Source organism: Sorex araneus, chromosome 5 (genome assembly GCF_027595985.1).
Source record: "Sorex araneus isolate mSorAra2 chromosome 5, mSorAra2.pri, whole genome shotgun sequence".
Classification (NCBI taxonomy): domain Eukaryota; kingdom Metazoa; phylum Chordata; class Mammalia; order Eulipotyphla; family Soricidae; genus Sorex; species Sorex araneus.
The window spans coordinates 189030532-189048488 of NC_073306.1; the positions used below are offsets into that span (position 1 = coordinate 189030532).

The window sequence follows — 17957 nt, forward strand, 5'->3', positions numbered from 1 at the left end:
ACCACATTCACACAGTGACAGTGAGAAGCTTATTTAAGTTTTGCGAGAGTTCAAGATGCTGCTACATCTAAGGGTCATCCATTTAAAGAAGGCCTTTGTTTCTGTTGAGAGTGAAGCTGTCACTGAAGCCCTAGCCAAACCCGGCGTTCAAACTCAGTACATCAAGATCCTCCACGAGCTATATTACAGATTCACCACAAGGATCTCACCATTCTACAAGGAAGTGATCATTGACATAAAGAGAGGGGTTCGGCAGGTTGATACCATTTCACCAAAACTCTTCAGTGCCACCCTCGAGAATGTCATGCAACCACTGGAATGGGAAGGAATGGGAAGGAATGGGAGTGAAGATAGACTGTCAGCAACTACACCACCTCTGCTTCGCTGATGACATCGTTTTCATAACACCAAACATTAGCCAAGTGGCACAAATGCTGGCCTACTTCAACCGTGAGTGCAGAAAGGTCGGACAGCAACTGAATCTCACCAAAATGATGTTCATGAAAACCAAACTAGTCCCTTTTTGCTACTTCCATTTGTTCTCAATGGAACAAACATCTCTGAATGCAGCAGCTATGTGTACCTGGGTCAAGAACTCAACATGAGGAATGATTTGGTGCCAGAACTGCGCAGGAGGAAGAGAGCAGTGTGAAATGTCTTCAAGAGCATCGAAGAAGTGGTTAAGAGGACAAAAAACCTCCGGCTTTGGGCACATCTTTTCAACTCCACCCTTCTTCCTGCACTAACATATGCCTCAGAGACCTGAGTCCTATGAAAACAGGATGAGAACGCTATTCGGGTCTCCCAAAGAGGAATCAAAGAGCTATGCTTGGATTATCACATTTCACTCAAGTGAGAGAAGGAATCGAGAGTTCTGACCTCCGTCGACAGTCAAGAATCAGGGACGCTGTCTCAGTTGCCAAGGCATTCAAAAATCAGATGGGGGTAGGGGGGAAGGGAGGTGTACTGGGTTGTGTGTGTGTGTGTGTGTGTGTGTGTGTGTGTGTGTTGGAACATGGGCACTGGTGAAGGGATGGTTGTTTCAGCACTGTATAACTGAGACTTAAGCCTGAAAGCATTGTAATTTTCCACATGGTGATTCAATAAAATAAAATTTTTATTAAAAAAAATCAGATAGGCTGGACATGTAATGCGATTCAGAGATGACCGCTGGACTAGAGCTGTTACTGACTGGATTCCACGGGACATCAAAAGACTGTGTGGCCACCCACCAATGAGATGGTCAGACTTCTTTTTCAAAACCCTGAATGAATGATTTGAGGCTCTTCCTGTTCCTGCAGCAAGCAGATATCAGTGGGCTACCCTAGCATGTGACAGGTACAAATGGAGACGTTACTGGCGCTCGCTTGAGGAAATCGAAGTTCAACGGGATGACAAGTGATCCAAGTGATATTAATTCAAATACATAATCATTAGTATCACAATATTTATGCAGACTAATTTTATAAATTTATTTTAAAATAAAGTTTTTTTAGTATGGTATCAAGAGTCTTGAACAGGGAGGCATCTTATTACCTAACTTGTAATTATAATATAAAACAATAATGATCAAAACAGCATGGTCTTGATGTAGAACAGACTCCCTGACCACAGGGCTACATAGTATATTCAAGGAAAACCCTCCACACATTTGGTCAATTAATTTTGACAAAGAAGCTGAGAACATTAAATGGAATAAAGACAGCCGCCACCAAATGGTACTGGAAAACCTGGAAAAGCACAGGTAAAAAATTAATGCTGAATTTATACTGTACAGATTACAATAAAAGTCAATTAAAAGTGGAGTGAAGACCTTGAGATTATACTGACATCTATAAAGTACATTGAGGAAAATCTAAGCAGAATGATCCAAGATGTAGATTGCAAGCATGTCTTCAGTGTACAATGCCATTTTCAAGGCAACAGAATAAAAAAGAACAAATGGCACTACATCAAATGAAAGAGTTTCTGTATGGCAAACACAACATAAGCTAAAACTAAAAGACAATAGCTGAATGGGTGAAACTATTTGCATTCAGCACATCCAGATATATAAATTACTCTCAAAGATCAACAACAACAACAACAATAACAACAAAGCCCAAAAGCCCTATCAAACCATAGGCATTGGAAATGAATCAGGACTTCTGTGAGGAAGACAAACAGATGGCCAACAGCTAAATGAAAAAAAGTGTTCATTATTACTTGTCATTAGGGATCTCCAAATCAAGGTGACAATGAAATACTCTCTCATATCAGTGAAAATGGCACATACCAAAAATATTGGAAAACAATTTTATTGGTAGGGATGTAGTGAAAAAATATCCTCTCATCCTCTGTGAAGGAAATGTTTGTCTGGTTCAATCTTTAGGGAAAACAGTATGAAGTTGTCTCAATAAACTAAGAATTGACCTGTAATATGACTCAGCAATTCTATTGAGTTATATGGCAGCTCATGGTCATATGAGCTCAGAATCATTTCTAATGCCCCAGAATTAGTATTGCACTTTGGCTGGTCTTCCAAAATCATAAACCTAAGCACAAAAACACTAATTCAAAATGACTGGTGCGGGGAAATTTATACTGGTGGAAGAATAGGTGTTGGAACACTATATGACTGAAACCTAATCATGAACAACTTTGTAAAAACCTATCTCACAGTGATTAAATAAAAAATTGATAAAAAACAAAATAATCCAAAAAGGACATATGGACATCATTATTCTTTGCAGCTCTTAGTATAATAGCTAATAAATGGAATCAGCCTAGATGTCCAATGATAGAGAATTGGTTTGTGAAGATGTGGTTTAAATATACAATATGCATGTACTTTATTATGGAACAGTTTATTAGTAGACTATTTTTTATAACATGTCACATCATTGTATGTAGAATGTTCCATAACAATATGTCTATAAAGAATTAAAAATATAACTTAGTGTTAAAGTTTAAGATTGTCTTCTTTTACTCCTAGCATTAATCTTCACCCTGAATATATTACTTTTGATGCATTTATAATTTTTCTGGTTGGAAATGAGTCCGGCAAGCTACAAATAGTATCTCGCCCAAAAGGCAGAGCCTGGCAAGCTACCCGTGGTCTACTCAATATGCCAAAAACAGTAACAACAAGTCTTACATTGGAGAAAGTTACTGGTGCCCGCTTGAGCAAATTGATGAGCAACAGGATGACAGTGACAGTGACAGTGACTTCTTTTTCTCAATTATAAGATAAATGACATCATGACAATGACTTGTTTTTATATATTGAATGGGAGAAAGCCTAAAAATTTAATGATAATGACATCTGAGTCTACTGTTATGGCATTTGTTCTTAAGTGATCCGTTAATTAGTGATGTAAAAACTGACTTTATATTTGAGACTGGATTACCTTTCTTGAACAGAATTTAGACTCTCTCGTGATATCTTAGAGATGCAATGTGAGCAAAGGCTGAATAATGCACATTTCTGAAATTTTATTTTATTTTTATTAGTGAATCACCATGAGTTACAGTTACAAACTTGTGAACTTTCATGTTTGCATTTTGTTTATATCCCTCCACCAGTGCCCAGTCCCCTCCACCAATGTTCCCAGTATCCCTCCCACCCTCCCACCCCATCTCCCCCACCCCACAACACCTCTGTGGCAGGGCATTCCCCCTTGTTCTCTCTCTCTCCTTTGGGGTGTTGTGGTTTGCGACAGAGGCACTATGTGGCCATCGTGTTTGGTCTATATTCTATTTTCAGAGTGCAACTCCCATCCCACGTGGGTCCTCAAACCACACTTTACCTGGTGTTCCCTTCTCCATGCCAGCATGTGGGGCCAGCTTCCAAACCTTGGAGCCAACCTCCTGGTACTTATCTCTACTATTCTTGGCTGTTAGTCTCTTATTCTATTATTTTATTTTATATTCCACAGATGAGTGCAATCTTTCTATGTCTCTCTCTCTCTCTCTCTCTCTCTCTCTCTCTCTTTCTGACTCATTTCACTTAGCATGAACTTTCCATGTTGATCCACTTATATGCAAATTTCATGACTTCATCTTTTCTAACAGCAGCGTAGTATTCCACTGTGTAGATATACCAAGGTTTCTTTAACCAGTCATTCGTTCTCGGGCACTCAGGTTTTTTCCAGATTCTGGCTATTGTAAACAGTGCTGCGATGAACATATAAGTGCAGATTGGATTTTGACTGTACTTTTTTGCCTCTCCGGGATATATTCCCAGAAGTGGTATTGCTGGGTCAAATGGGAGCTCAATTTCTAATTTTTTGAGAAGCGACCATACTGTTTTCCAAAAGAGCTGAACCAGTCGGCATTCCCACCATCAGTGTAGGAGGGTCCCTTTTTCCCCACATCCATGCCAACAGCGGTTGCTTTTGTTCTTTTGGATGTGTGCCAGTCTCTGTGGTGTGAGGTGGTATCTCATAGTTGTTTTGATCTGCATCTCTCTGATGATTAGTGATGAAGATCATTTTTTCATGTGCCTTTTTGCTATTCGTATTTCTTCCTTGAGAAAGTTTCTGTTCATTTCCATCCTCCATTTTTTGATGGGGTTGGGGGTTTTCTTATTGTAGATTCCAGCCAGTGCCTTGTATATCCTTGATATCAACCCCTTATCTGATGGGTATTGGGTGAATATTCTTTCCCATTCTGTATATTGTCTTTGTACTTTGGTCACTGTATCTTTTGTGGTGCAGAAGCTTCTTAATTTAATATAGTCCCAGTTATTTATCTCTGTTTCCACTTGGTTGGTCAGTGGCATGTCATCTTTGAATATACCAATAGCTTCAATGTCGTGGAGAGTTTTGCCAACCTTGTATTCAATGTACCTTATGGATTCTGGTCTGATGTTGAGGTCTTTAATCCATTTTGATCTAAATTTTGTGCGTGGTGATAGGTCTAGATCTAAACCCATTTTTTACAAGTGGTTGTCCAGTTATGCCAACACCATTTGTTGAAGAGTCTTTCTTTACTCCCCTTCACATTTCTTGCTCCCTTATCAAAGATTAGATGTTCATGCAATTGGGATTGTGTGTAGGGATATTCCACCCTGTTCCATTGGTCTGCGGATCTGCCTTTGGACTAGTACCATGCTGTTTAGATTATTACTGCTCTATAGTAGAGTTTGAGGTTCGGGAAGGGTGATGCCTCCCATCGTCCTCTTGCCAAGAATTGCTTTAGCTATTCATGGGCGCTTATTTTTCTATATGAATTTCAGAAGTGTTTGCTCCATTTCTTTGAAGTTTTTCATGGGTATCCTTATAGGGATCGCATTGAATCTGTACAATGCTTTGGGGAGTATTGCCATTTGACAATGTTCATTCTTCCTATCCATGAGCAAGGAATACATTTCCATTTCCTTGTGTCCTCTTTTATTTCATTGATTAGTGTTTTGTAGATAATCTGACTTCACAGCTCAAGACCTTAGTAAAAGATCAACAAAGGGAACCCCAGCCCAGCCGAAGGAAAGAAATAATAAAACTTAGAGCAGAAATCAACGACATGGAAACTCAAAAAACAATCGAAAAGTCAATGAAACCAAGAGCTAGTTCTTTGAGAAAAACAAGATTGATATACCACGAGCAAGACTCACAAAGAAAGAGAAAGAGAGAGCCCTAATAAGCTGAATCAGAATGAAAAAGGGGTTATCACAACAGAAACTACTGAAATTCAAAAGATCATCAGTGACTACTTTGAGAGTGTGTATGCCACAAAACAAGAGAACCTAGAAGAAATGGACAATTTCCTGGATTCATAATACCTCCCAAGACTGAACCAAGAAGACTTGGAATACCTGAATAGACCCATTAATATCAAGGAAATTGAAACAGTAATCAAAAGTCTCCCCAAAAACAAAAGCCCAGGCCCAGATGGATTCACTGGCAGTTCTTCCAAACATTTAAAGAAGACTTGTTGCCAGTTCTCCTCAAGCTTTTCCAGGAAACTGAAGAAACAGGAACTCTCCCAAACAGTTTCTATGAGGCACATATCTCCCTAATACCAAAAACAAACAAAGACACCACTAAGAAGGAAAACTACAGACCAATATCCCTAATGAACATGGATGCGAAGATCCTCAACAAAATATTAGCAAATAGAACACAACAACTCATCAAAAAGATCATACACCATGACCAAGTGGTATTCATCCCAAGGATGCAAGGATGGTTTAACATTTGGAAATCAATCAACATAATCCACCATATCAACAAAAGTAAAGATAAAAACTATATGATCATTTAAATAGATGCAAAGAAAGCATTTGACAAGATCCAGCACCCATTTATGATGAAAACTCTCACCAAAATGGTCTTAGAAAGAACTTTCCTCAAGATAGTCAAAACCATCTACCACAAACCTATGGCAAGCATCATCTTCAATGGAGAAAAACTTAGGGCCTTCCCTCTAAGATTAGGGACGAGACAAGGATGTCCACTCTCACCACTGCTGTTTAACATAGTACTGGAGGTTCTTGCAATAGCAATTAGGCAAGAAAAAGATATTAAGGGCATACAGATAGGGAAGGAAGAAATCAAGCTCTCACTATTCGAAGATGATATGATACTATACCTAGAGAAACCCCAAACCTCTACCAATAAACTCTTAGAAACCATAGACTTGTACAGTAAAGTCGCAGGTTATAAAATCAATACCCAAAAATCCATGGCCTTCCTATACGTATGCAAATAAAGAAATAGAGGAAAGTGGCATTAAAAAAAACAATCCCCTTCACAATTGTGCCCCAGAATATCAAGTACCTCAGAATCAGCTTTACCAAGGAAGTAAAGGATCTCTAAAAAAAAAAACTCCAAAACGCTAATTATTTCTGAAATTTAATTATGTGTTCCTTAAAAGGAAAGTCAAGAAACATGAAAATGGCTTAACCGTACGTAGTGTCCTGACTACTGAAAAAGAAAACCAAGTATCCAAAAAGTGAGGAATGCAACTGTTGAATTAATAAGTTATAATTAAGGCAAATTTTAAAAAAGAAAGAAAGAAATGAACAGAAGATAATAATACTGACTTTCACTTGAAAAGAAAATAACATTAAAAACTTACAATTCAAGTGTCCTTTGACCTAAAACCTATACATCCTGAATAGACAGTGAAAAGCATGTGATATTAGAAAACACACATCACGAAAAGTTCAGAACTGATCTCATAAAGGTAAAAAAAAATTAGAATGATTTTTATTTATTTATTTATTTATTTTTTGAATAATTTTATTTTAATTAATCCTTTTATATAAAAAGGCTATTGTGTGAATATGAAAACCAGGTATTTTCGAACAATGCTAATTTATACTAGGAAACAGCCCAACAAATCCAGAAAATATCCAAATATTTTTTCTCATCATGTTAAGAATTGGAAGCATTTTCAGTTAAGGTCTTTGTTTTTAATATAATTTTCAATGTTTAATCTGAAAAACACTGTTTCTGAGGTGGCCTCTGTTTTAATTTTGTCTTCCTTTTCAACTGCATTTTGATGTTCTGATTTTGAAGTATACATTTTTCACACCTGTCATAATGTTTACAATGTTCATAGTTTTACTTTGTTTTTAATGTTGTCTAGCCATTTGACATATTATGCTCCTCAAAACTCTTCTTAATAACATTCTTTTCAGTGTCAGAGTTTTTTTTTTAATTTATTTTTTAACTCTTTAATCAGGTCAGTAACATAAAATTTGGAAAGAGTCCCGACTCATGGAGGAATAGGAGGCCTGAGAGGATGGTGCTGTGGTGGCAGATGTGGTAGAAAAATCAACTGCACTGAGATTTTGCTGCTTGAGTAGCTTCGCTTTTGCTGTCGAATTCCAAGAGGAGCAAGTAGTTTCCAGGGCGCACATCTCTGCAGCGCCTCCTCGATTCACCACAGTTGGTCTTTAGTTAAGGTTCTTTTGGAGATGGGTTTCATGAGGAAAACTGCTTGGACTTTCTCAAAGACGGAAGGCCATCCTGAGGAAACTACTTGGCTCTTTTACTCCACTAAACACTCTCCTTCATTGGCTACCGATCCAACGTCAGCAAAAGAATCCACTGTGCGCTTTCCTAGATGTGTAATGTGCCAGTCATTGCGGAGCTGTTAAGCAAGAACTACTCTCAGACATTGCTGACTCAGACAAATCAGTACCAATTTCCCTCCAATACTTCAAGATAAACCCCATAGGTTTCCAGATGTAAGTACCAATTGCATGCTTACTCTAACTTGTTAAACTACCCTAATTAGACATTTAATCCAGTCAAGCATTCAGATGGCCAAATTCCTCCAAATTTGCATTTCAAGTGACTCCCTCAGGCATATAGAGCAGGGCTTAGTCCCTAAAGCACTTCTGGCTCAGTGGCAACCCGGCAACTAGCTTCACTATTACTTGCTCTAGCAATACCTATTTATCATACCACGTCAAGGGAAAGTCAGAGGGAAAAGGACAAATGCTGGATGATCTCCCTCAATTGTGGTAACAGATTAAACAAGAGAACGGGTAGTATCACATCATGAAAATCCACTGGCCTCTGGTTATGAGTCTTAGATTACTGTACAGTGCACTGAGAGGTGGTAGTGGTGGATTGGGAATATAACGTGGTGTCCTGGAGGTGACACAAATGCAGTGGTGGAGAGTCTTGGGCATTTTGATGGTGGTGAGATTCAGCAATGCCAAAAAAAAAATTAACACTATTAAAATCAAATTATTTAAATATAATAAAAAATATTTGGAATGATAGCACAGCGGTAGGGAATTCGCCTTTCATGCGGCCGACCCGTGTTAGATTCCTCGGCCCCTCTCAGAGAGCCCGGCAAGCTACCAAGAGTATCGAGCCCGCACGGCAGAGCCTGGCAAGCTACCCGTGGTGTATTGGATATGCCAAAAACAGTAACAATAAATCTCACAATTAGAGAGATTACTGGTGCCCGCTCGAACAAATTGATGAGCAACGGGATGACAGTGACAGTGACAGTGACAGTGACAGACATAGGATGTAAAACCAAAGATAAGCATATAACTACTACCATTATTTCTTTAAATATTTAAGAAGTTATTTAACTGGTCAAAAGTCAAGCTTTTTTTTTCCCTCTTATACATTCAATTTACCTATTTCAAAGCAAAACATTGTATTTTTTTCAGACTCACCCTGTGTTTTTCTAGAACTGACTAAATGGTTAAACTAAGAGTCTGTTCATTGTTAATTGCACTTAGTTGTCAAATTCAGGGGCCAGGAAAATATTTTGTTAATTTTCAAAGGTAGACATTTTAGGGGCTGGAGAGATAGCACAGCTGGTAGGGTGTTTGCCTTGCACGCGGCCGACCCGGGTTCGATTCCCAGCATCCCATATGGTCCCCTGAGCACCGCCAGGAGTAATTCCTGAGTGCAGAGCCAGGAGTAACACCTGTGCATCGCCAGGTGTGACCCAAAAAGCAAAAAAAAAAAAAAAAAATAGACATTTTAGACTTTGTTGGCTAGATGATGAGTTTTAAGTATCTAGATCTACTGCTGCAATAAAGCAGGCACAAATAAGGAAACCAAAAATGTGACTGCTCTGATAAAGCATTTTCAAGTACTGATGTGTATAACCTTGGCCTGTGAACTACTGCTAGTTATACTTTTACAAAATTATTGAGATATTACATAGATTTTCGACAAAATAGAAACAATTCACATTTATAATTGTTTATATTATAATCAAATTTGCTAAGGTAGTTAGAGAATATTAAGGCATTTTAATGTAAATATACATAAATGAATATACATATAATGTAAATATACATATGTGTCTTTCCCCACATCACCACTGGCAGCGCATTTGTGTTTTCTTCGTGTCGGTGTACACTAGCTCTTCTTTTCTCCACTTGCTTCTATGAATTTTTTGGGGGGTCACACCCAGTGGTGGTAGGGCTTTACCCCAGCTCTGTGCTCAGGCATCATTCCTGGTGGGGCTCAGGGGCTCTATCGTGCTGGGGATAGAAATTGGGTCTGCCTCCTGCAAGGCAAGTGCCCTCCCCACTGTTCTTTCTCCAGCCATGAACTTGGTTTTAGTTGCTGGCCCACGCCTGGCAGTGCTTGAGGATTGCTTCTGGTGGTATCTGGGGACACCATATACTACTGGGCTCCAAACTCAGGGCTCTGGCACGCGCAGGTCCTGAGCATTCACTCTGGAGGGCCCTTTGTGTCATCTGACTATAGCATTTTCTATTTTGGGGCCATATCCCGCAATGCTTACGCCATACTCCTGGCTTTGCACTCAGGAGTCACCCGTGCCAGCCATAGGGCTCAGGGAACCCTAAGGACTGGCGGCATTGAACTAGGTTGGGAGCATTCATGGTACCAGCCTTATCACTGTATTATCTCTCTGGCCCCTGATCTTTAGCTTTTAAATGGATGTTTTGCATACATGCAGACACATTAATTCTAGCACGCAGAGGGTGACTTTTCTTAGCACAGCGGGTAGGGCCTTTGCCTTGCACGGGGCCGACTTGGGTTCTTTCCTCCACCCCTCTTAGAGTGCCTGGCAAGCTACCAAGAGTATACCGCCTGCACGGCAGAGACTGGCAAGCTACCTGTGGCGTATTCAGTATGCCAAATACAATAACATCAAGTCTCACAATGGAGATGTTACTGGTGCCCACTCGAGTAAATCGATGAGCAATGGGATGACAGTGATACAGTGATACATAAATGAGGGTAATCCTAAATGGGTCAAAACCTTTGAAATATTGTCAAATATTTTGAAAACATTCACAAAGTATATTTTGCTCTTATAAAGAGCCATTGGGTCATTGGGTCTAAAAATTATAAAATAGAAGAATCCCAGCCTTTTAGAAAACTATATGTGGGAAAAATTCATATTTGTAAAGCTATGTTTAGTAGAATTAATGTTGTAATTTTATAAATAATGAATAAAAATAGGATAAACATAATCTTCAAGACATTACTTAAGACTTTTGAAATACATTTTTTAACTGATTTTAGCAGAAGAGGAAGGAGAAACACTATTGAAAATCAGTAGTATAACAACTTTTAAAAAATCTGCCAACAGGCTGCAAAATTCCACTACTACTAAAAATAATTTCCAAGCAAATATTCTCTACATTTAGGATACATTTATTTTCAAAAGGTATATTAATTACCATGCAATCATTTCCTACAACCATTTTTGTGCAAAGCTTTCATGGATAAATTTAATCATTGTATAGTATCCTTTCTCCTAGGTTATATTTGGAGCTTCTACTCACTTTAAGCATGTAATTTTTTATAAGATTGCAGGTATGAAATAGCCTCCTGTTATAAGCAAGTCATAATGATGAAAAATATTCTATTTTTATACATGTATGAAATTATCAGCAATTTTCATATAGATGAAAAATTACACGTTGACATTTAATTCTATAATTTATTATGCCCCACTTTCTGTTTCTGATCTAACAATGTAAACCTTCACATAGCTTTGTTTTTTACCCTACATATTGTAGTAAGAGGGAATAAATTTTGAGGAATAATGTACTTTTTTTTAAAGTTTTATTGGATCATCATGAGATAGTTACAAACTTGCATGATTGTGTTTCAGTCAAACAATGCATGAGCACCCATCCCTCCACCAGTGCACATTTTCCACCACCAGAGGAATGAAATTTTGGGTAGATTTTATGACTGGAAACATCTTCAGGGGAGAATACAAATTTTATTCTCACATAGAAGCACATAGAAAGACACCAGGTTTAATTTGGTCTCAGTTTCTTAATAGATGACCATCTTCAGACAAAAAATTACCCTTTAGGACAAGCTCATAGTATCCTCTCAAATGTGTGTGAAATCAAACTTTGAGTAAATAACAATAGGTATTGTTATATCGATAAGTACTGTTGTTCTGTAAATGTCTAGATGAAATAATTTTTTGGTTTTCCCTCCTTGTGATAAAGAGGCCAACTTTACCTTTAAAGATAACCTTCTGTTTGCCATTCTTGTTCTGTTCCTCTATAGAGTGCTTTGAGTCTGAACTGAATAAAAAGAAACATTATCTTCAATAGAAATTGTGCTTGTGTGTGAAACAAGATAGCCAGTGGAGCTCTGCCTTTTGTTTTCATTATTTACTTATTTATTTATTTATTCATTCCTCTTCAAGGCTGTTGCTGCTGTTTTTTTGCTTTTTTTCCTCTTCCTTTTCCCAAACCCGATTCCTAATTTCTGAAGTAACTTGTGAAAGTTTAATAAGAAGTTTGTAAATCCTCAAGGACTGCAAGCCTTTTTGTGTTTGTCTGTTGAAATATAGAACCGATTCTCACTTGATGCCAGAAGTGCTACCTCTATTAATAAGTTGACAACTGTTCCAAAATACATCTCTTTGGAGAACACGTCTTGAATTGGAGAGACTAGAATAGAAATGTAAACAAACCAAAAATTAGAGCATTCGCCATTTGTGGTTTTTCTGCTTTTTGCCAGTAGCAAATACCACACTAGGAAGCAACTTTGTTTCTTTTGAAAGATCTCTCCAAAACTTTGTAAAATTTCTGACAAAGTTCATTGCTTATGGCAGTTTCAACTGTACAGAGAAAATAAACATAATAGAGCATTTTCTTTTCACTCATTACTTATGGCATCTCCTCAAAGTTTTCTTTATTACATTTTGCATTGCTGTGATACATTTGTTATAATTGATGAATCAGTATGTTGTTTAAGTAATTGAAGTTTATGGTTTGTATTAGTTGTGTATTGGGCATTTCAGTGAATTTTTACAGGCCACAAGTTCATGAGCAAATTGTCTATTTTCTCTTCCAAATATGCCTTTTGTTCCACCTATATATTTGTAGCTTTGTTCCTAGAATTCTTTGAAATTATTGATGTTTTTATTGCTGTTCCTATGATTTTTCCCCCAATATATCATATAGTAAGAATTATATGTAGCGTTTTCAGACCATGATCTTTCACATCTTAAAATTCTTCCATATGCTTTGATAGCTTGATAGATCATTTACTTTTATCACAGAATAATGTACAGATGTACCAGTATTTTTACCCATTCACATATCAATTGATTGTATCTAATTTGACTGGACTAACCTGCTGAACCACTTTCACATTTTCAGTGCTTTGGATTTTACCCATTTATAGTTGTATAGAGATGGAGATCCGTCTCATAGTTTTAACTCATTTATTTTTTGGTGCTGCTGGTTGGGGGCGGACTTCCAAGAGCGCTCAGAAGACCATTTCTCCCATATTTGATTCTCTACCAACCAGGTGGGGGATACCCAGCTGCCTGGGGGCCATCAGGGCTACATCTAGCAGTGCTTATGGCTTCCAGGGTTATACCAATGATGCTGGGGGAACTATGTGATGCCTGGAACGGAACCCAGATGATGTGCATGCCAGTACAGTGGGTAGGGCACTTGCCTCGTATGCAGCTAACCCTGATTCTGTCCTCAGAATCTCATATGTCCCCTGAGTATTGCTAGGAGTGATTGGGTGGCCCCCAAACAAACAAAAATACATTTTAATAAAAATTAATCATGCTGAGCATCTTTTCATAGGTATATTTTACAGACATACATAGATTTTTCCTTTGAAAATATGACTTTCAGGTCTCCTGTACGCTTTTCAAATTCCTTATTTTGGGTTCCAATAGTTCATACAACTTTGAGAATACAAGTCCTTTAACAAATGTCTATTATACATTCTGTGTCTTTGTATGTGACTTTTTTTTTCATTTTCCAAAGTGTTCTTTGGATTACAGAATATTTAGATTTTAATTACGCCCAGCTTATTATTTCATTTTATGGATCAAGCACTTAACTTTATCACTAAAATCTCATTACCTGATAAAGTCACCTTGATTAGCTTCCTAAAGAGTTTCTCAAGAATTTCTTTGTGTTTTGTGCAGAGACATTACGTGATGCTCAGAAAGTATAGCTTTAATCTCTTTCCAAGTAATAAAACCCAACAAAGTAATGGTGCTTATAGTCATGAAAATTTCATGCTTTCTGTCATAAACATGATATAAATAATAGATAGCATCCAGTGATCAAAAACAGAAAACCTCAAATTTTGACTACTAAACTGAAATTACCAAGACTCAGTCTTGAGGGGCAGAGGTTGGAGATGACGAGGGAAGATTTGAAGTGGCATAAGGTACTAGCTGGTGGTGAAAGTGCAGTGACTGTACAACAAGCAGATTAACACCACTGTAGCTTGCCATGCAGTTAAAAAAATCATCTTTATTTCATTTTCTTACCTCATTCCACGTATTAGACCTCCACAATGATCTTGCGTATAAGTTATTACAAAGGATATTTTGCCATTTTCCAGACCTTAAGGAGAAGGCATTTTGCTTTCTATTACTAAGTATGATGTTAAAAGTAGGGTTTTGGTAGATATTTTTATTGATTAGGGACTTTACTTCCACTTTTCCTGGGAGACACTATGTTGGGGATTTCTTTCCTTCCTTTATTTATCGTTCAAGACCCTTCACATATCTTGGCCTTCCTCAATCTTTAAATTGTATATATTAATCCCTATTGCCAAATGCCTTAGCACTGTACTATCTCTACAGCTCTAATATTCTTAAATATAATGCAGGGAATTATAAAATTTCATACACAAACGGAACTTTACCAGAAACAATTATTTTTGTTTTCTGTTTTTTATTGCCATAGTAACAATGCATTTTTTAGTGTGTCCTTATAATATTCACCCATTTTTCATTTTGCTGTCTTTAAAAATAGGAAGAAACACACTGTCCATCTGGAAAGAAATAAAATATAGACATCACATTAAGTAAATTTTAAGATATCAAAAATTAAAAAAAATTAAAGATAGTCAATAGGAGACTTTAATCCAAAATTATGCTAGCCAATATTTATGTGTTTGTTAAAATTTAAAAAGTTTCTGCATTTTAATGACATAATCTAGGAGCATAGAATTTTGTATATGTTGTGATTGACACAGCTCATATTTCATGAAAGAATAAAAGTACAAGAGTTCACATGAGTAGTGAAGACAGGGAACAAATATTGAGTGTACTTTTGTGTGCGCACTTATATAAAATATAAATTGTGCTAAATGGGCTGGAGCGATAGCACAGTGGTTGGGCGTTCACCTTTCACGCGGCTGACCCAAGTTCGATTCCTCCGCCCCTCTCGGAGAGCCTGGTAAGCTACCGAGAGTATCTCTCCCGCATGGCAGAGCCTGGCAAGCTACCCGTGCGTATTGGATATGCCAAAAACAGTAACAATAAGTCTCTCAATGAGAGATGTTACTGGTGCCCGCTGGAACAAATGGATGAGCAACAGGATGACAGTGATACAGTGCTACAAATACATATGCAATTTTAAAAAATCATCTTTGTTTCATTTCCTTATCTTATTCTATGGATAGGACCTCCATAATGATCTTGAGTATAAGTTATTAAAGAGATATTTTGCCATTTTCAGATCTTAAGGAGAAAGCATTTTGCTTTCTATTACTAAATACAATATTAGTGGTAGCACTGTAACATTGTCATCCCATTGTTCATCGATTTGCTCAATTGGGTACCAGTAACATCCCCATTGTGAGACTTGTTACTGTTTTTGGCATATCGAATATGCCATGGGTAGCTTGCCAGGCTCTGTCATGCAGGTGCGATACTCTCAGTAGCTTGCTGGGCTCTCTGAGAGGGATGGAGGAATCAAACGCAGGTCAGCTGTGTGCAAAGTAAACACCCTATCTGCTGTGCTATCATTCTAGCCCATATTAATAATACTATAATATATTATAGTATTTATTATAGAAATAATATTGTTTATATGGAGTGATAGCACAGCTGTTGGGCTTTCGCCTTTCACGTGGCCGACCCAAGTTTGATTCCTCTGCCCCACTTGGATAGCCCGGCAAGCTACCGAGAGTATCTCTCCCGCACGCAGAGCCTGGCAAGCTACCTGTGCATATTGGATATGCCAAAAACAGTAGCAATAAGTCTCTCAATGAGAGACATTACTGGTGCCTGCTTGAACAAATCGATGAGCAATGGGATGACAGTGATATTTTAAATTTTATATATATATAAATTTTCTATATTTTAAATTTTTATGAATGTTATACATTTTATAGATGGCGCTGACACCACCCGAACCCTTCACACTCTCCTGCACTCAGCTCACCATCTTGCCTTAGACAGAGAACAACTCAACACGCCCAGCAGGGAACTCTGTGTGTGACCCCTACTGAACATGGCTGGCTGTTTTGTAAGATTCGGATGGAGTGGCGTCAGTGGTGCATGGAGGGACCATGGCCAGGCCGAGTCACAGCACCAATGGGCATGGAGCCATGGCGCGCACAGTGGATTATCGACTACAGGGTGCTGCCCACTAGCCACCAGGTGACCTGGGTCTCTGCCTGTGTATTTGACCTGACACAGGTCTTTCTTGCTGGGGTCCCACCCTGCCAGCTGCTCAACATCCTCTGGGCGCACTCCATCAATCTTAATGAGGTCAACCCGAGGTTGCAGATGTCTCAAGTGCTGCCCAGAGATTCATGAAGGCAGCTGCGTATTTGTCAGGGTGCAGATCATTACAACATGCCAGCCAACCAAAAGCTTGCTTTTGGTAGACTGGGAACACCCGTAAGGATTAGAGGACACCCCAAAAGCCTCCGTCCCTCTCAAAGAGCCTGGCAAAGTACCGAGGACATCCCCCCCACATGGAAGAGCCTGGTAAGCTACCTGTGATGTATTTGCTATGCCAAAAACAGTAACAGTAACAACAATAGCATGCTCTTCATGTTCCTGGAGCAAGCAGACACAGTTGGGCTGCACTGACACGGACAGGGACGAATGAAGACATTACTGGTGTTCGCTTGAGCAATTGATGAACAACGGGATGATTGTGATAATGATAGTGAATATATAAATTTGATGCTATGGATTTTATGTTACTTTGTTTCCATGCACATTCATAGGACTTATATATGTAAAAACACATGTAAATATTTCTGTATTCAATAAGAAAATCCAAACTTTTTATGTATCACTAAAAGGTTGTGTTGATTTAATTTTGGTGAATTCTTAAGTTTTTAAGTCTATTGTTTTCCATTGATCAAATGAATTGATATTTGCCAAATTTATACATTTGGCAGATATCAAAATCTAGAACCATGTAGACATGATTTTACCTGTATTTGAAGCTCTTTGAAAGAAGCCAAGGAATATATAAGATAATTAGTATCACTGTCACTGTCACTGTCATCCCATTGCTCATCGATTTGTTTGAGCGGGCACCAGTAACGTCTCTTGATTCTGAGACTTATTGTTACTGTTTTTGGCATATCCAATATGCCACGGGTAGCTTGCCAGGCTCTGCTGTGAGGGCGCGATATTCTCTGTAGCTTGCAGGGCTCTCCGAGAGGGAAGGAGGAATCGAACACGGATCGGCCTCATGAAAACGAACGCCCTACCTCTGTGCTATTGTTCCAGCCCAAGATAATTAGAATAATAGTAATAAAACATGTTCAGATAAACTTTACCCATATGCTTAAATTCCCCCCTGTAGTAATAGTATAACATTAGTTTGTGACATCTACACATGCACATGTATGCTCACCTCCCATCAATAATCGGTATTTTTTGTACCATTTTCAAAAATCTTGAGCCACATATTGATTGTGAGAAGTACATAGCATGCAAAGATAATTTAAAAAATTTGGCTCCATTAAGAAAAATTACCTATGGAGTTGGAGTTGATCTGATATATCCAGCAAAATTAGGGATAGCAACTTGAATAATGATCCGGAAGACTGACAGAGTGATCGACAGGCTTCTGTAAACCCATGGGGCTCGTAGAGGATTTCTTCTCTCTCTGTCTGGAGTTGCAGCAACTGGCATGGTTCCTTTAATTTGCAGTTTAAATGTTAACTTATAAGTTGTTATATATTGTTGTTCACTTTTTACTACCATTTTATAAAATGGGAAAAATATATTGCCATATATACATATGTATG

The 17957-nt window shown here is 38.1% G+C and overlaps 1 pseudogene; it reads left to right on the forward strand.

The window, feature by feature from the left end:
* The window catches only part of LOC101554420 (protein lin-7 homolog A-like), a 106741-nt pseudogene extending 90605 nt beyond the window's left edge, over window positions 1–16136 (forward strand).
* Window positions 16137–17957: the final 1821 nt, after the last annotated feature.